Raw genomic sequence first — 20165 nt, 5'->3', positions numbered from 1 at the left:
TCTAAGGGCTGCCTGTCCAGCCACTGAAACATAATGACCATACTTAGGCCTGCCTGCCCTTTGTTATCCTAGACAATTTGTATCCAAACCTAGAAAAGGAGGAGTGTTAGAAAAAGGGGTCTTATCGCCCTGCAGCGGGCTGGCACTGGGGATAAAAGTAGCACCTTCAGAACCTCTCATCAGAACACTCCTGGGCCTTTGGAAGACTCAGAAGAAGGACAGGCCTGCTGTCTGAAGACTGGACCTGTGGGCCTTGAATCCAGACTCCCCAGAACTGACATCGTGGGTTAGTTGGCTGGTATTCTGTTTGAGCTACTGGGACTCAACAAGCTTCCAGATGCTACTGTGTACCTGCCCAGCTGGCCAACACCAACTGGTCATGCCTGGACCTGCCTGAGCCCTTCTGCTGGCTTCTACTGTACTGAGTCCTGACCCCCAAAATTGGCTCCCATGATACTTGACCATTGGTCTGTAATCAGTGTGCACTCATCCCAAGTAAAGTTGAATTTCCAGAGGTTTGGGGCTCCTGATAACCACGAAGTGGACTTTTCATGCCAAACATCAACTGTCTGCAAAGCCTGCCAATGTGAATCTCCAGTGATGGCTGCTCTTTGTGACAGCCAAAACCTACCATGTCAACAGTGACAGCCCACATCCACTGTCAAAGAGATGCACCAATGGTGACCAGCTCTTTGTGCTACAACAGCAACTGTTCACAATGCCCGAAGTATTCCCCGCACCAACACCTACCTCCTTGCTGCTCCCACTAACATGAACCTCCACCTGCAGATCCTAGCATGGAATTGAGAAAGTAAAACCTTCAGCAGTATAAACCTGATCCCTGTGTTAGACCGACACTCCATTGTGGCACGCATGAACTTGAGACTTTACCCCTATCAAGCACAGATAACCCAGAAGGGCACTTTGTGCATTCTGGCACTATTTTCAACGGAAGCTTTGAAAATAAATAACTATGGGATTATTTATTGGAATTTTGCCATTTTGAGGGCTTTTTTAGTTTATTAAAATGAACTCATGATTGGAAATTTTTGAGAATTTTTGTGTTTTTATTTTATTACTTTTTGAGTGTAACATAAATACTTTATACTTTACAAATTGCATCTAAACCTGACTGCTTTTGTGCCACACTACCAGAGGGTTTAGCGCAGGTTTATTTAGTGACTTTTGTGGTTTTCCCTGGCACGGATGGTCTTTATTATTTGAGTGACCCTTCCACCCCTCTCAACCAATACCCCAATTTCTAAATCATAAGAATCACATAAAGTGCATTTAAGGGAACAAAGTGATAGGTGAATTCCATGAATTAATTTCAGCCACTGGTAATTACTGAGGACCACAATAAAGACCATTGTGTTTTCACCTACCTTGCCACCTCAGAGAGAAACCAGAAACTACAAGGCCAGGTCACTCGGGACCACATTAACAATGTTTTTCACACACCATGACAATATAGACAAAGGCCCACCTTATGCACATCATAACCTACCCTCTTCCTCTTGATAGTAGTCCGTCCCAAACTGCCAGACAAGGTCCCCTCCAGAAACAACCACAAGCACCCCCAGACAGATTCCGATCTACTTAGGTCTCATCAGTGAGGTATAGCTTCAATCCGATGGCACAGTGAGCATGGGAACCATGTCTGTAATACCTGCCACACTTATAGAATCAGCTACAACAGCAACAATGTGATTTATGGAATGCTTGAATTAATCCCACCACTGAGAATCGCTTGCCCGCATTCCAGTCCATTGTCTTTCACCCGTCATGCAATACTAGTCAAAGGTCGACCTTATGCAAATCAATATCAACCCTGCTCCTCATGGGAACAGTCCGTGCCAAGCTGCAGGCGAGCCCCTCTCCAGAAGGGTACAGCAAACACAAAAAAGGTGATGGGAGGAATACTTGCAATTCGTCTAACCAAAGGCAACCAATCGGGTAGTATTCCAACTCATTGTTCCTTTGTCCACCAAGCCACATTGCAACCTCAGTTTGGACCAAGCCATATGTACCTTGATACTGCTCCAATAGGAACAGTCCAGTCTGAACCTTTAGATTAGGTCGTCCCTAAACCAGATAACGGGCCAAGACTGGCTTCACCCTGATTGATGCTCTTCAATGAGGTGTAGCTTTGTTCCCGTGGCATAGTAACGATGGACCCACATATGGGCATACCCTTGCAACTTTGGACAGTACATCAAACTCACAAATGATGATAGGAGGAATGCTTGCAATTTGTCTTGCCACTGGCAATCGCTTGGAGTAGCTTTCCTATCCATCATTCCTATGCCCACCATGACACCTCACTTTGCACTCATGCAAATCAGTCTTGACCATGCTCCAATAGGAACAGTACAGTTCAAACAGCCAGGTCAAGTCGTCCCTGACCCAAAAGTCAAACAACAGAAGAATGGTTTCATCCTGACTGAGGCTCTTCTGGTGGGTGTAGCTTGGCTCTTATGGTACGGTGTGCATTGGAGCCACGTCCAAACATACCATAGCCACGTAGGGTGCTACATCAAACCCATAAAAGGTGATAGGAGGAATGATTACAATGTGTTTAATCTCAGCAATCAGTCTCGGTGGAATTCCAACTCATCGTTTTTTTGTGTACTATGGCACTTCAGTTTGGGCTTAGCTATTTGGAAATCAATTTTGACCCTGAATGCTTAGCTTGCTGTGCTAAGTATGCATGAGATATTAGTAAATGTGTCTCTTGGTGTTTTCTGGCAAGGTGACAGCAAGGATATTTCTTAATTTCAAAGGAATTTGAGTGGTTTGGATATATACAGGTGGTTTACAACAGAAAGGTTGTGAAATAGAATTTGTAAGAAAATATTTGTTTGAACAGTTCCAACTATAAACAGCAAATGCTACACAGGTACAACAACACCATGCTTGTAACCAGCATACCCATGGCATGTAGAGGTACACTGACACCCACCACTAAATATATTCCACATCTGTGACGAAAAAAGGTTATTGGGGCCTTTTATCACTAGTATTGATTTCATTAAAACATTTTTACATCTCCTCACAATGGGTCATAGGTACTATTTGCTGCTCAAAAGTATTGGTTGCAATTTACGTAACTAGGTATGTTAAAAAAATCAGATTTGGTGTGCAGATCACAAATTACAACTCACTCTAATTGGAAGTCATCACCTGGATGGTGGCCTGCTGCAGGTCAGCAGACCATCATATCTGTGATTTCCTATCTGTACAGATTTTTTTTCTTTTTAAATGTAGCCTGTTTTCCTTAAAAAAGAAGGTTTACTCAGGTGTGCATAGATTATCTTACTTATCTACACCTCTGCCTACTACATTTAAGTTGAGCAAGTCTGCCTAACCACTCCTAACCTTTGGACTACTATGTCACTTTTCCTTTTTGTATCAATGTTTGTATTACTTTATGTATAATGTATTATTTTATGTATTACTTGTTTCTTGAATATGCAATAAAAAGCTTTGAAATAACAAAAGAAGGTTTACTTATTTTTAAAGGTTTTTTGTTCCCTTTTGTGAGTTGGTTAACACTGTAATTTGGATGACTGGAACCTTTTGCTGGTTTATAACCTAAACGATTGATACACATGAAAGTGGCACCTACAACATATCATTTCCAACTGTCAATCAATCAACCTATCAGGAATTTGTGAAGCGCAACACTCACCCATGAGGGTCGCAAGGTGCTGGGAAGAGGCAGGGAATTTCCGGCAGCTCCAGCTCATCTGAACAGTCAGGTCTTGAGACTTTTCCTGAATGCTTGCAGCGTGGGGGTTCGTCTGATGCTGAGGGGGACTTTGTTCCAAGTCTTGGCTGTGATGTAGGAGATGGATCTCTCAGGATCTCACAGTTCTGGCTCTGTGGATATGGAGTTTTTCAGCTAGTGTGCGATAAGTGGAGTGGAGGTTTCTCTTGGGGGCGTAGAAGGAGACTCTTTCGTTGAGGTATTGGGGTCCGGTGTAATTGAGGGCCTGGCAGACGTGTATGAGCAGATTGAAAATCACTCTTTTTTTGATGGGTAGCCAGTGGAGGTCTCATAGGAGCTGAGTGATGTGGGCTTATTGTGGGATGATACGGAATAGTCAGGCTGCGGTGTTCTGGATGGACTGAAGTTTGTGGAGTAGGGATTTGTTGATTCCAGCGTAAAGGGCGTTCCTGTAGGCCAGTCTGCTGGTTATGAGTGGGTTGGTGATGGTCTTTATGGATTTGTGGGGATCAATAGAAAGGTCTTCTGGAGTATACAGAGGGTGTTGAAGCATATGGAGGATACATCTTTGATCTGTAAGCTCATGGTGAGGGAGGAGTCAAGTATGATGCTGAGGTTGCGGGCATGGTCTATGGGTTTGGGAGGGTTGCTGAGGGTGGGAGGCCACCAGGTGTTGTCCCATGTGGAGGGGTGGATCCGAGGATGAGGACTTCCATTTTCTCTGAGTTGAGCTTCAGGTAGCTGCTGCTCATCCAGGATGCAACGTCCTTCATTCCTTCCTGGAAACTGTGTCTGGTGATGTCAGGTTCCTTGGTGAGGGAGAGGATGAGCTAGGTGTCGTCAGCAGATTCTCCTATGCTAAGTCCCTGTTTTCTGATGATGGTTGCGAGTGGGGCCATGTAGATGTTGAAGAGCATGGGGCTGAGGGAGGATCCTTGGGGTACTCCAAATCTGATCTCTGTGGGTTTGGGGAGGAAGGTCTGGGAGTCTGATTTCTTGAGTTTGGCCAGCGAGGAAGGAGCGGATCCAGTCTAGGGCAGTCCCCTGTATGCAGGCGTTGTGGAGTCTGTCGGCTAGTGTGCGGTGGGAGATGGTGTTGAAGGTTGCTGAGAGGTCTAGTAGAATGAGGGTTCCCATGTTGCCTTGGTCAAGGAGAATGCAGATGTCGTCCGTGGCAGCTAGGAGGGTGGTCTCGGTGTTGTGGTTGTTTCAGAATCCGGAAGGAGAAGTGTTGAGAATTGAGTTGGATTCTATGGATTTTGTGAGCTGGCTGTTGCCGATCTTCTCAGTGACTTTGGCGGCGAAGGGGAGGAGAGAGATGGGTCTGTAATTCTTGTGGTCCTTCAGGTCTGCAGAAAGCTTCTAGAGGAGGGGGTTGACTTCAGCGCATTTCCAATCATAGGGTAACTTGCCTGTTTTGAGGGTGCAGTTGATTGTACATCGTAGTGCAGGTGCTATGGCAGAGGCGGCTCTCTGGAAGATGTGCGGCGGGCAGGGGTCGGTGGGAGCTGCGAAGTGTATGCTCCTCATGGTCTTTGTCTTCTGTGGTGACATGGGTCCAGGCTGTGAAGGTCCACTGGGTTGCTTTGGTGGTGGCCGTTGTCGAAAAGAGTCCTGATCTTGTGATGGTAAAAGGAGCCAAATATGTTGCAGAGGTCCTGGGGGTATTTCGGTGGTCTCACTAGTGATTCCTTACACATTTCTGAACTACTTTTAGGACTTAGAAAAAATTTACTGCCTCCCAAAATGTGTTTGGTACTGTGCAGAAATACATTATGTGGTTGCAAATTCTGAATCAGACCTTTTGCAATCATAAAAGTGCTTTGTACATCTGGCCCCTACTTCCTTTATCTGCGGAAAAATGCATCACACAGGGTATCTTTTCCCTGAGATCTCCTCTAATTTTGTCCAGTGGTGCGGATTCTTTATGGATTTGCTTATGTCTAATATCTATTTATTTAGGTTCATCCCTCTATTGCATGTGTTTGTGACTGTCATTAGTTCTTCCACCAAAGTAGTCTGAGCCATTAGGGCTCAAACAATCAATAACTGAACATGTGCGAGGGGGCGGAGCTAGCCGGCAACCGAGATGGCTGCCTGAGTCCGGAGCTCCTCCGCTCAGAACCACCATCCTGCATCTATCCTGCTCGTTTGGAGCTCACTGTGAGGCAATACACAGCTCTGATGTGAGCGCGATTGCTACGGCCTCAATCCTGGCGGCGAAAACGGGGCCCGTGACTTGCGGGACCGAGACCTGCTAGCCGGTGAGGAGGCGCACGGCAGGCCTTTGAAGCCGCGGCCTCGATTTTCGGCTGTGGCCGCTGCTGGAACGGTGCCCGCCGGTGTGGATATCTGCGTGACCCCGCCCTGCGGAGCTAGACGGGACTTGCAGGCTCGGCGGTGAGCGGGGGTGCATGTTTGGTGTGCGGGGGCGTCATTCTCCTCCCCCCCTCCCGAGTGCGGAATAATTGTATTGCCGGGCCAATACTGCCGTGCTGAGCTGCGGCGGCCTGCGGGACCCGGTCATGCTGGGAGACGACTGACCACGGCGGAGATGCTTGAGGGGAGCAGCGCTGTGTGTACTGCCACCTGGGGACTGCCCTGAGTGCGAGTGCATGGGTCCTCCCGTGCTCCCTCCTTTGGTGCTACGCTGTGGAATGAGTGCCTGCGGTCATAACTTTCCCCCTCCGGGGAGAGTGCCCTTCTGTGAGGACTATATTGGGGAATCTGCAGTGCTCCGGGCCCGCGCTCTGTTGGCTGTTTCTGGCCCCCCCTTGGTGGCAAACTTTCCTACCCCCCAGCCATTGGATCTGTGCGCCGGTACTGGAGGGGGGACTGGGTGTCCCTGTGGATTGCTTGACTACATTTGGTGGCCCAGGTGCTGTGTCCAGCTATTTTCCTTTTACCGGTGTCCGGCTGATCCCTGGTGACTTGTTGGGCACGTGGAGCCTGCGGGACCTTCAGTCTCTCCTGCTGAGTTGCCTCCCCCCCTGTGTACCAGTGCTCCTTCCATAAGGAGCTGCGGGTGCTCCTCTCTCTCTTGCTGCACCGTCCCCTCCCCCCCTGCGGGACATTAGAACTCACTCGGCCGGATCTTTGCTGCTGAAGTGTGCATTGACCGCGGTCCTACGTTTGGGGCTTGGAGGCTTCTGCCTGCAACATGGGGCGACCGGATAGAACTCAGCCAAAGCTCTCCTTCACACAGAAAAACTCATAGATGGCGGATGGCGCTGGGAGTGGTGGCGCGACTGATGGGGACGTGCTGGAGGGGTCGCAACAACAGGACCTTAGAGAGATACTCCTAGCCATGGAAAAGAACCTTCAGGGCGGCATGACTGTTATTGGCATGAAATTGGCTGCCCTGACCTATCGTATGGACCGCATGACTAAGAGGCTGGATAAGCATACGGAGAGACTGGATATGTCGGAACGCCGCCTCACTGAGGTTGAGGAAGCCCACACCACGCTGGAGTCGGACAATAGACAGATTGGCTGGGCTATGCAGTCGCTCCTGGACAAAACTGAGGACTTGGAAGCCCGTTCGCGACGCTGTATTCTGCACGTTACGGGCCTTCCGGAGAGCACTTCTACGGGCAACATGGAGCTCTTTATGGAAAATCTGCTGGGTGATGATGCATTCTCTCACATGTTTGTGGTGGAAAGGGCGCACCGCTCCTTGGGGCCACGACCAAAGCCATGGGCTCCCCGGCGTCCCATTATAGCCAAGCTATTGAACTATCGGGATCGGGATGTTGCACTTAAACTGGCTAGAGAGAAACAGCCTTTGCAGTTTGAGGGCTCCACCTTGTCCATTTATCCTGACTTCACGGCTCTGGTCCAGGAGGCCCGGAAGCAGTTTGCCCCTATGAAACGCCAGCTACGTGAACTGGGTGCAGTTTATGCGATGCTGTATCCGGCAAAATTGTGCGTCAATTGACTAGGGAAGTCTCTGATTTTTACGGACCCTAAAGCGTTGCAGAAGACCCTGAAGGACTGGCAGCGAGAGAAACGACGGCCGAGACAGGAGGGCGACGATCTGGACAGATGCTCCCTGGAGAAACAGGAGTGATTGAGACCTGCTGCGAGCTGATCGCTGTATGATGGGACGCCTCAGGTTTGGATGATGTTTTATTCACTCTAGGCTGGCAGAGGCATCCTTTGATCCAGGGGACATGGTGTCCCCCAGACTGCTATGTTTCACCTCTATCTCTCCGGTATTGACAGCTCTTTTATACTGAACTTGAATCATTTTGCCTTCTACCCCCGATGTCGCTGCACCACTCTCAGGGGTATGGGTCTGTCATTGTATTTGTCTGTAAATTATTGCCTGCAGGAATGTGCTTGACAGTGTACCCTCTTATGTTGCGTTGCTGCAGCTGCACTGGTACTACCCTGGGCCCAATGACCTATTTTGATGTGATGCACTATTGTTCTTATGTCTTCATGGTTTTCCAAATGAGCGCATTGTGGCGTCGTTGCCACGTTTACCTTTTCAAGGTTCCGGGGCGGAGGGCGGTCTTTGTGCTGGTTTTGTTGGTTGTCACTGGCACATTTTAGTTCGGCTACTTCTGCCCTCGTGTGCTTACTACTGCTATCATGGTTTTTTTGTGGGGGGGGGATGGATGTTGTGTGGGTGGTGGAGTTGATTGTGGCTGTATTGTTGTTGGGGCTTGTGAGGGGGGAGGGTGCCTGTTGGTCGGGAGGGGCAGATGAACGCAGCCTGTTTGCGACTGTTGTAGTGCTGGGGGATGCATGGGGTGGGGGGGCTGCTTGTTGGGGTGGCTGGATGAACGTGGCCTAGTTGGGGTAGGGCAAGCGTGGGTGTGGGGATGGGATTGCTCTGTTTCAGTCACTGTTTTGTTGCTTTGCGGTGCGGAGCGATTGTTGTTTGAGGCATGTAGAACAACTGGTGAGGATGACAGCGATGGACCTGCAATCTTACAAGTTACTATGCAGTATGCGGCAGATGTGCCCTTCTTTTATGCTCATATGGCAGGGGAGATGACAGATGGGGTGACGACTCCTGATACACTGAGACTCCTGACATGGAATGTGTGGGGCTTAAATGACCACCGTAAGGTCTGTAGAGTTCTCCAGTATTTAGCGAAGCAAAGGGTAGACATTGCGATTCTGCAGGAGACACACCTAACGGCACATAGTCCTATGCTTGGTTATAGAGGGCTACGTGATAATATCCATGCTGCAGGTTTTACTACTCACGCCCGGGGGGTCCTCACTTGGTTTAATTCTAAGTCCTCCCTCGCTTGGACGCCTGTGGCCACTGATAGCGAGGGACGATTCACGATTACGACCTGTTCTGGCAAAGGTCTTTACATGTGTATAGTGAACACATATTGCCCCAATTTTGATCTTCCTGAATTTTACACGACACTGGCTCAGAAGGTATATGCGCTTGCAGACAGGATTGTTTTTTGGGGAGGTGATTTTAACCTGACTCTACGTCCGGCGCTGGACAGGTCTGATGGGACGTCCCGGATGCCTTCGGCCTCTGCTACACAATTGACTAATCTCGATCTGCTTGATGTCTGGCGCAATAGGTACCCGTTGCAGGGAGGGTTCACACACTACTCAGCCCCTCATAATATTCACACGAGGATAGACTACTGGTTTGTTTCATCTGCTTACCTACGGGACGTGCGATCCTGCGAGATCCTCCCGTGGACCTACTCGGACCATTCGCCTTTACTGCTCTCCTGCTCGGGGCCAGTACGATGGATACCGCCTTTTTCCTGGTGTTTTCCCCCTTATTCCCTGCTCGACCCCCTCTTCAAGGAGGAACTCTTTACGGCACTGGAGATTTTTTTCGAGACCAATGTGGGCTCTGTTGATTCGTTCCAGTCGGTTTGGGGAGCGTTTAAACTTTATGCTAGGGGAGTTACTATCTCTAATCACGGAGGCGTGTTAAAGCCGATCAGGGGCCGCCTTGACCTTTTGGAGCGGAAACTCCAAGACCTGGAGGAGCTGCGCCTTTGGTCTGGCGACAGCTCTGTTGACCGGGAGATCACTGGGACCCTCCGGGAGTACAATGACGAGGCGAATTTGGAGATTAAACATCTATGGAAGTATGCCGTTGCCAGGACTTACTGTGAGGGTGAGCGTCCGGGCACGGTACTTGCCTGCTTGGCTAAGCGGGGTAGAGAGAGCTCTTCCGTTCCGATAATGAGATCTGGTGGCTTCGGGCTCCCGCTCTCGAACGACGAGATAACCGCGCACTTCAGGGACTACTACGAGGCTTTGTATGCCTCGAGAGGACCCACTCCGGAGGAAGGTATAGTGGACTACCTATCTCACATAGAACTTCTGTGGCTATCTGATATGGACCGTAAGTTTTTGGCCCGCCCCTTTGAAAGAGAGGAGGTGGTGTTAGCCCTGTCCTCCATGAGGGGTTGTGGAGCCCCGGGCAGCGATGGCCTTACGGTGGCTTTCTATAAGGCTTTCTCTGATTTGCTGCTTCCTCATCTGTCCTGCCTGTTTGATGATATGGCCAATTCAGGCTCTATGCCTCCCTCAATACGTGAGGCGGTAATTGTGGCAATCCTTAAACCGGGCAAGGACCCGAACAACTGTGCCTCGTACCGCCCACTCTCCCTGATGAACGTAGATACGAAGATCTTTGCTAAAGTGCTTTCTAACCGTTGACATCCTATGGTCACAACCCTGGTGGCCCCAGAGCAGTCTGGTTTTGTCCCCACACACAATCTTGTTTACAACATTAGGACGGTCTTTGCCGCTTTTCAGCATACTCGTCCGGACGTGTCGGCTGTGGCTGTATTTTTAGATATGGAGAAGGCATTCGATTCTGTTTAGTGGACTTTTCTACATCATGTTCTTCGCAGGATGGGTGTCGGCCTTCTCTTCCTGCAGCTTCTGTCCGTCCTGTACTCCAAGCCGAGGGCCCGGATCCGTATTGGTCCTCTGACCTCCGGCCCCATTGAAGTTGGAAGGGGCACGAGACAAGGGTGCACGCTCTCCCCGGTACTTTACGCTTTGGTGGCCGAGCCCCTTGCCTGCGCCCTTCGCGAGTACCATGTACATCGGGGTATCCGCTTCCCTACGTACAAGCTCATTGTTTCCACTTACGCGGACGATATACTCCTTTACGTTAGAGACCCTGAGAATCATCTTTCCCCGGTATTGCGAGAGGTGGTCCGGTTTGGCGCTCTTTCTAGCATTCGGGTGAACTGGACAAAGTCGATTATGTTTCCGCTTACAGCGGCTATGGTGCAGTTTGAGCCTGAGTTTCCACTACAGTGGACTACCGAGGCGGTACGATACCTTGGCATCCGGCTCCATACTGATTCGGATATCGTTCTCCGGGAAAATTACGGCTGCGCGGTTTCGAAGTTGGAGGATGATGTGGAGAGATGGATTTCTCTTTCACTGTCTCTCTTGGGGCACATCGCCTTAATGAAGATGGTGATACTCTCGCGTTTTTTTTTTCTATTCAATACTATCCCTATGGTTTTGTCGGTTCAGTTCTTCCCCAGGCTCCAGTCGCTGCTAGTGAGACTTGCTTGGGCGGGCAAACAACCCAGGGTCGCGTGGCATATTCTACTGCGACCATATGCGGCAGGTGGGCTCAACGCCATGGACTTGGAGCTCTACTCTCGTGCAGCGCAGCTGCTCATGCTTACTCGTGGATCCACGGCCCACAGGACGCCCCTTATGTCCGTATTGAACGGATTGTCGCGGACCCGACCCCTCTGCCGGCCCTGCTAACACAGGCTCGGGATCGCCGCACTGGTCTGGATGACTCCTTGCTGTCGTTCACCCACGCCTGGCACTTCATGGCGAACGCCCAGGCGTGTTCGCTACTATACTCCCCGAGCGCGAATCTTGAGTGGTGCTACTGGTTGAGTCCCTGTAGGGAAAAGGGAGTGATTCGGGCACTGAGACGGCTCGGTATCCATACTATGGGTGACTTGTTCTTGGGGGGCACGGCGCGGACGTGGACCGAGGTGAATAACGCAGTGGAGGGCCCCCCCTTGATGGCGCGCTTCCAGTTCCATAGGGTGCGTAGCGCTTTGCTTGGACTTCTGGGGCCAGATATGACGGAGCCGGTGACGGTCACTGCCTTTGATTATGTAGTCACGGCCAAGTCTCTACTGCGATTGATTTCCAACCTTTATCGGATAGCCCAGACGGAGCTGTATGCGGATTATACCAAGCCACGCTTGGCCTGGCAGCATGACCTGGGCATCGAAATGACCGAGGACCTCTGGGGCTATTGCTGCACCAGCGTCCGCAAAATCTCTCTTAATGGTCGCCATAGGCTCACACATTTTAAATTCCTGAACAGGACATACTATACGCCGGAGAGGCTACATAGATATGGGATCCGTGAATCCCCGGAGTGTGAGAAGTGCAGGGCCCCTCTGGCAGATTTCCTCCATGTTGCATGGTCATGCCCCGCAGTTTTTTCTTTTTGGCAATTGGTCTTTGCTGAGATTAATAAAACGTTAACTTGACACTAACCCCGGAACCCTTACTGGCTCTCCTGGGCTACTCCAAACCCTTGCGCTCCTCCCAGCAACGTATTGTGGATATGGCGCTTCTGATGGCCAAGCGTTGTATTGCCAGGGCCTGGATGAGAGGCCCCCCGCCTACGGTGCGAGTGTGGAAGAGAGAACTGGTTTATTGCTGCACCCAGACTGAGCTGTATAGTGACCTGATGCCTCCCAAGAATAGACCTAAGAAATGTTGGGCGGCAGTACTGGAGGGTGCGGTCCATAATGAAGTGCCTGTTGAGACTGCTGTGGCTACTGATGATGAGCGGCTCAGTGGAGGTGGCTCCTGCGGCTGACCCCGATACGTTTCTGGAGGCTGAATCATGCGCGTAGGAAGTTCTTTGAAGCGAGTGGGTTGCGTGGATGTGAGGCTAGCCCGCGCACGCTGACCACTTCCCCTTTTTTTTTGTCTGCTCTGCTGCACTTGCTGTGTTGAACAGTTTACAGGAAGAGGTTTTTGGTATCTGAGAAACCGAATGCTGCTTGCTCTGCTGTTGGATTGTCTACATGCCTGTGCTGCTCTTTTGTTTTTACCTTATTGGTTACCCGAAAAAAACAAAGTTCAACTGGAAATGCTATGTCATCTTCATCTATCATGTACAGCGACCACTTGGGGTGTCCTTTCCTAAATCGCCGCCGGGCCCCCAGGATGATGGCTAATGGGCTGTGTTTCATTGAAGATTGTTTCTTTTGATATACGCTGCCGGCCCCCGGGTTGTAGGCACGCAGCTGTGGTACATGTGCAATATTCAATAAAATCTGTTGAACTTTAAAAAAAAAGAAAAAAAAACTGAACATGTGCAAAGGAAATGGGCCAGCTGTCCATGTGCCTTTCATTTTACATCACACTGATTAATAATAATTCACTTAGCAGATGCAAATATTATAAATTTCAAGAAAACACTATCGTAGTATGACTAATCCCAAGCACCAAGGTGTACTGCATCCTTGAGAAAACAAAGTGATTTCAGTTCACAGCAATGATTGTCTATGCAACAATTCAAAGATAGTTTTTGAGGTTTCACCTTCTTTTGTCTTACTGTTCTTTCTTCAGTGCATTTTCTGACTTGATAAAGGATTCAGAACACTGTTTACAGGGGAGATTCTGTCAGAATATAGTCTGACCCTGAAAGAATAAATTCTGGCTCACGCTGTTACTTGTTCTGAGCTGTCAGCTCAGACAACGATGCCATCACTTCTCTTTAGGTCATCAGTATACATGGCATTCAGTCCACACATGAACAATTCAGTCTTCAAAACAAGATCATTTGGCGAGTTTACAAAGTTTCATAAAATATAGTAATATCCATATAAACTACTTTTCACAGTGTTGCCATAAACCTAATGATACCTTTTTATAAACACTCAAACATTAGATCAAATCCTTTTAAACTGATATAGTCAGTCATTTCAAAAACTGCGACAGCAGAAAATGAAAATGTGTTCATATTCCTATAGGAAAGGTAATAAACATAATTCATTCAGCTTGTACAATGTTTTGGACAAAAGCATATCTGAAGCTAAAATATCAGAATAAGACTTCTTACAAACACAATTCTAACCAGTTCTTTTCAATGTTATTTTTATTTTTAATTTTTTAAAACAATATGTAAAGAAGAAATTCAGCACATAGACCGATGACTAGGAACAAATAGAATTCTGGTGCGCATTATATTTAGGATAAAAGACCAACTAGTCACTTTAAAATCTGTGCGATGGTTGCATCTGCCTTCTTCTGCTGGTCTTGCCTAAATATGGTAACTGGAACGGGCATGTAATCATATAAATGACATTTTCCGAGTTGCAGTTTGTGTGTTTCTACAGGACCAAGGTCTTGTTTGGTTCGAGCTCTAGGGTCTTGGGGCCAGATGTAGGTAGCCTAATACCGAATTTTAGCCGTTACTGACTGGTATTGGGCTATTGAGATGTAGGAGCCCATAAAAGACCGATTCGGTAAATACGAGTCGGTAATTTACCGAATCGGAAGATACCAAATCGGAGTTTACCGAATCGGCATTTTCCGAATCGGAATTTACCGAATTGAAATTTACCGAATCGGTAAATAAGAAATGCTAAAAAATGACCATTGAGATGTAGGTAACTTCTAAAATACGGAATTTCATGAAATTTGGTATTTAAGAGTTGGTAATTACCATGGATGGAAAGCAGGTGGTAACCAGGTGTAGGCTATAAAAAAGGCCCCAAAATGCAACAGTGTGACCAGAATGGCGGCATTCTACGTGATAGCAAGGCGACTACGGCTACAGGCCGCAGGAGAGAGGGTCTGGAGAAGGGAGGGGCAAGTCTACAGACAGTGGATATGCTCTTCCAACTCACAGAGGCAGAGATCTTGCAAAGGTACAGGCTAGACCCCCAAACCATCCTGGACTTGATCAGGGACCTGCACCCACCCCTGGAGCACCCAACACCAAGGGCGCACGCCATCCCACCCCATGTGCAGGTGCTCTGCAGCCTACACCTGCTTGCTTCTGGGAGTTACCGGCGGTGATTGCTACGGTAGGTGGGTCTCCCAGAGCTCCCTGTCCCGTTTCTTCCCAAGTTCCTAGAGGCCATGATGCAGAGTTTGCATCATTAAATCAGCTTCCCTGACACACATGCTGGAACTGCTAAAGACAAAGACTGACTTTTACCAACTGGCACACTTCCCACACGTCATCGGCTGTATTGATGGTACCCACATCCCAATCTGCCCACCTCCTGCCACAGAGTACATTTACCGCAACAGGAAGTCAACACACACCATCAATGTGCAGGTAATCTGTGATGCCAACAACATCATCACAGACATTGTGGCCAAATTCCCGGGAAGCACCCACGACTCCTACATCTTTCAGAACAGTGGGATCTACACACGCCTGACATTGGGGGAATTCGGAGAAGGATACCTGCTAGGTAAAACACTGTGACACACCCTGATAGATATTGCAGATGTATGTGTTGTTGTGCATGTGATCAATGGCCCTATTATGTTCCAATCGGTGACAGCCCAAATGCGGTCCGCTCGTTTATCCTGACACCCTACCTGAACCCATCAACGCCAAGCCAGAGACGATACAACGTGGCACACAAATCCACTAGGAACGTTGTTGAGCTCACCTTTGGGCTCCTAACAAGCAGGTTCCACTGCCTCCATAAAAGTGGAGGCGCACGGCAGTACTCACCACTCATCTGCTGTAAGATCATTGCAACTTGCGCACTGTTGCACAACCTTGCTACTAAGAAGGGCACAGAGGTGCAATTGTGCAAAGACCAGGACCATGATGATGAACATGCACTGCCGGACCCCAACAAAGCAGGAGTTGCACCAGCTACAGATGGCAGACAGAGACGGGCAGAGATCACACGTAACTATTTTTGAGTAAGTAATGAGACACAGACAGGTGGAGTATTTGTCCAACGTAGTTTAATTGTTGGCACTACGCAAGTACTCAAAGGCACAAATGTGCACACAAATGGTATCCATTTTTAATGGAAGTCCTGGCTCACTTCCCCATTAAAAGTCATGGAGTGTGCGCAGCATAAGTCATTTTTGGGCACGCCTACCGGTGCCGGATGTAATTGGTTGGCTGCCCTCGCTGGGTGTGTGGGAAGCTGGTGCACCATGGAGCCTGCTGCTCCTCCGTGTCTCAGCAACAGGGGGCTTGTCATGCTGCTCCTACTGGTGCTTTCTTCACTCTCAGGAACATCCAGTGCAGCAGTATGTGCTGACTGTGCATTAAGCAGCACCTCTACAGCACTCGTCACCCTTGCAAGGCACCTGGGAACCTCATTGCTGTTGTGTGCTAAGCCCTCTTGCATGTTGACACTTCGCCTGCACAGAAAGGAAGTTGCTGTGGCCAGGCGGTTAACAGCTTTGGTGTGTTGCTGTGCTTCCTCCCTGTCCTTCCTCCTTGTTGCTCTGTCCTAATCTAGTTTCATGCACAAGAGAAGCACTGATTGTGACATGTCCCGCATCCCTGCAGCCATCTCCCTCATACCTGATGCCATCTCTTTGTTCTCATCAACCAGTGCAGTGACGCCCTTCCCAATGCATTCAGGTGCCTCATCTGATGTTGCACTGACTGGATGGCCTTCCCCTGCATTCTTTGGATCTTGACCATGCTACCCTCCAGCCCACGGAAGACACTGGGACCCTCCACATGTTGTTTATCACTGCTGTGTCTGGGCCTGCGACGTCTGGTAACTGTGCGGGCACCCTCTGCGCTGGACTGCTGTGTGGCTGTGATTCCTTCCCCAGCCAAAGTGGTGTCTCACCCCCCTCCATGTCACCTGCTGATGTTTCCATTTCAACTAGTGGGGCAACGACATGCCTCTTGCTCTTTTGTGGTGCAGGTGTTGTTTGCGGCAGTGACGGGGATCCTGAACGCTCTGGGGATGAATGCAGCTGTGGAGACATTTCAAGCTTTTGGGATGATGGCTGTGTTGTTGCTGCACCAGTGACCTCAGAGACATTCCCTGCACTTTTGTTCCTGCCTCCTGGCTGCCGTCCCTCTGTGGTGCACTGCCTTCCTTCTCCCTGGTACGCCTGCGAGATGTCTCGACTGTGGACATAAAAGCGTACATTAGCTATGTGTTCCTGCCTCACTGCTTATACAATTAAATTATTCTCACTGATACTCTGTACACATTGCCTCGGCTTCATTATAACTGATATGTGTTGCATCACTTGTTGCTTGGTGTGCTGTATGACAAGGTAGGTCTTTACATGACTACATCTCCCATTATGCATTGCTGCTGTATATTGCTACCTCTACTGGAGTGGGGTTAACACTGCCACATAGGGGAAAGGGAAGGCGATGGGGTGGGGGTGGTTGCTGTGCATGCTTCTTACCTTTTCTAGTGGCAGCTCTGGCTGAGTTGTCTGCATCTCCCAGTCAACAGACGCTCTCGTTCTATGGTGGACTCCACCAGCTCAGTCAGGGGTGTTGTATGGTTCTTCCCTCCTCCAGTTCAGTTTGCCTTTTTGTGGAGCTCTGCAATTTTCTTTTTAGCCAAGCTCCTGAGGTCGTACCACCTCTTTTTCAGGTCATATATGTCCCTTGGAGTCACTCCTACCGCATTCACCTTTGACTGTATTTCCAGCCAAATCTTTCTTTTGGCAGATTCAGCCACAGTCAGGAACTGCCTTCCAAACAATTTTTGGTGTTCTTTCACCACCTCCTCCACGAGGACCTGCAGCTCCATGGTGCTGAATTTTATTTTTCTCTTCTCTCTGGGAGTTCCTTTTCACTGGTGTTTGCCTTTTTTCAAGTTTAAACACACAAAACTTTTCCTGTGGCTCAAGGGACTCAGGTCTGCTCTCACAGCCTCTCCAGAAGCTTCCAATTGCTTCCAGCTGCCTGGGTGTAGCCACTTCCTGGTTGGGAGGGGGGTGGTTGCACCTGATTGGCTGACTCCTGTGTTTTACTTTCTTTTTCGTAGCCGATTCGGTATTTACCGAATCGGTATTTACCGATTCGGTAAATACCGAATGGCTGATACCGATTTTTACAGAATCGGTAAAAAATACCGAATTTTTACCTATATAGCATTTACCGATTCTAAAATAGCGAATCGGTAAAATTCGGTATTTTAGAATCTGTAAATTTCAATTACCTATATCTAGCCCTTGGTCTTGCTGGTGAGATGGCACACACCGCAATTACCACATGCGTATTGTCCAGTTACACTGGGTAAGCCCAGGTATTCAGAACTAACATGTGTTGATCAGTGTTCTTCTTAAGATAGATTGTGATCAAATGGTCTTTTAAATTCCTGACTCTCTTGAATGAAAACAGTGGTTAGTCCTACTCGTAGATGCCTGTTTGTAAACTGTAGAGTAAATAGGACGATATCTCACCCCAATGCGGAACGCACTGCGATAATATATGCATACCACTGATGCAAAAAGTTAATCCAGGTTTCATCACGATTTTATTCAGCTTTCATCCAATGTTGCGAAGTTAAGTTTCCATAGTTAATCCATGAGGCACATGAGAGATGCCTTAAGCTTAACACTGTAACCTTAAAACTACAGAAATGCCCATCCAGGCTTAATTCAATAGCTAGGAGTGTGCGTAAGTAATCCTCTTAAGTTCATCCCGATCACCCAATGCATTTCGGGCCCGTTTTCGGCCCATCTTCAGGGGTATTCTACAATTTAAAAAAAACATCATTTTGAGATCATACATTTAGATTATACAACTGTTTTCATTATTTACAATACTGCTGCTCATTGTCCCTTGACTCATTAGCAAAATTAACGTCTTCCCGCCAACTATAGCTGAAACACTAACACTAAATTAATGTCTGAATCCACTTCTCTCATACTCCCTAGTTTCCCACCTGTTCCAACTCACCCTTTGTCTCCCCATACAACAGTGCCAGTAAACATACATCCAAGCGTTCTATGTTCTATATTTATTCTCCGACCATACCATCTATTATGTCATGTCAAAGTGTTTACCTTCACGATGTCCTCTTCATAACATCCCAAACTGATTTTCCTACTGCGTGCTCTCCTCATTCCACTTTTAAAACACCTGAGATGTGTCTCCACCCTCGTATCATTCCTCTTTCTCACAAGTCACCTTTGACCTTTAACCCTATGCCGCCGGTAACGCTTAATTTGAACCAGTGTTATTCATAACAATGTATACCAAAGGGTGCACTACCTCTTGATATTGACCCCCTTCACTATTTATGCGTATCAATCATCTTTGAATGATCCCACTGTCAAAACTGTAGTGCGTCAATGTGCATACTCACAATAAACACATAAATACAAAAAATAATGAAATCACAATCCACTTTTAAGATTCTTGCAAAAAACATAGTTCAAGAGATTTCCTTCAGAGAAAATGTTCTTTCCATAGTCTCTCAGGTGACTCCATTCTGATTTTCCTTTTGTGGTTTGTGTTCCGTGGGTACTACTCGTCTGGAGGCAGAAGTGAATGAATCAATCAAGAAGGTTGACGGAGTGCACACCTTTTTATAACAATTTTGTCAACGTTTGTCCAGTTTTAAATTTGTTCGCGTGCCAAGCTTAGAATTGTGGTCTGCCAATTTGTAAAATGTGCTATTGCTTGTTAATTCTTTTAGTTATCTCATTTGAAATGGTGCTGTAGGTTGTGACACATGGGTGAGGTACTGCAGTCTCCGTCCTCTCTGTCTTTTCCAAAAGGGTGTCTCCGTTCTGATTGCGGGCTCTTTTTCTGGTGGGCCTGATGATGTTTTTGAGGTCATCCTGAGCCCTCAGTTTTTTTGACAGGTCCTTGGCCTGGGGATGGTAGTCCTCCACTCTGCTGCCATTTCTACTTAGTCTTAAAAGCTGGGCAGATGGTAAGTTCTACCTCAGGGCCCTGGGGTGGAAACTGTCAAAATTCAATAAAGTATTTTCGGCCATAGGCTTGTAGTAGGTCTTGGTTTATAGTCTGTCATTTTAAGCAAAGATGGTGACATCCAAGGAGGTGATTTTATCGAGTCCTGTGGTGTGTGTAAATTTTAGGTTGGTGTCTCACCCATTGAGCCATTCCAGGAACTGTATGAAGGAATCTTCCTGTCCTTCCCAGATCAACAGTACGTCATTAATGTGCTGATTCCAAAACTTGATTTTTGCTTTGAAAGGATTGTTGGTATTGAGCACATGTCTTTTTTTTATTAAAAAAATAGATCCCTGCCACACTTGAGGCAAAGGTGCTCCCCATTGAAGTTCTGTATGTCTGAAGGAAGAGTGCCCCCTCAAACTCAAAGAAATTCTCTTTTAGAGCTAGTTTGACACAATCCATCACAAAATTCAGTTAGGAAATACTTTATGTAAATGATTAGATCATACCAATATGTTTCAGGATTGAAACTCATCCTCCATACACTGCTTGTGAAGACTAGGGCTGCTTGTGGTCTGCAAA

This window comes from Lissotriton helveticus, chromosome 3_2 (genome assembly GCF_964261635.1).
Source record: "Lissotriton helveticus chromosome 3_2, aLisHel1.1, whole genome shotgun sequence".
Classification (NCBI taxonomy): Eukaryota; Metazoa; Chordata; class Amphibia; order Caudata; family Salamandridae; genus Lissotriton; species Lissotriton helveticus.
This window is presented reverse-complemented; position numbering follows the sequence as displayed.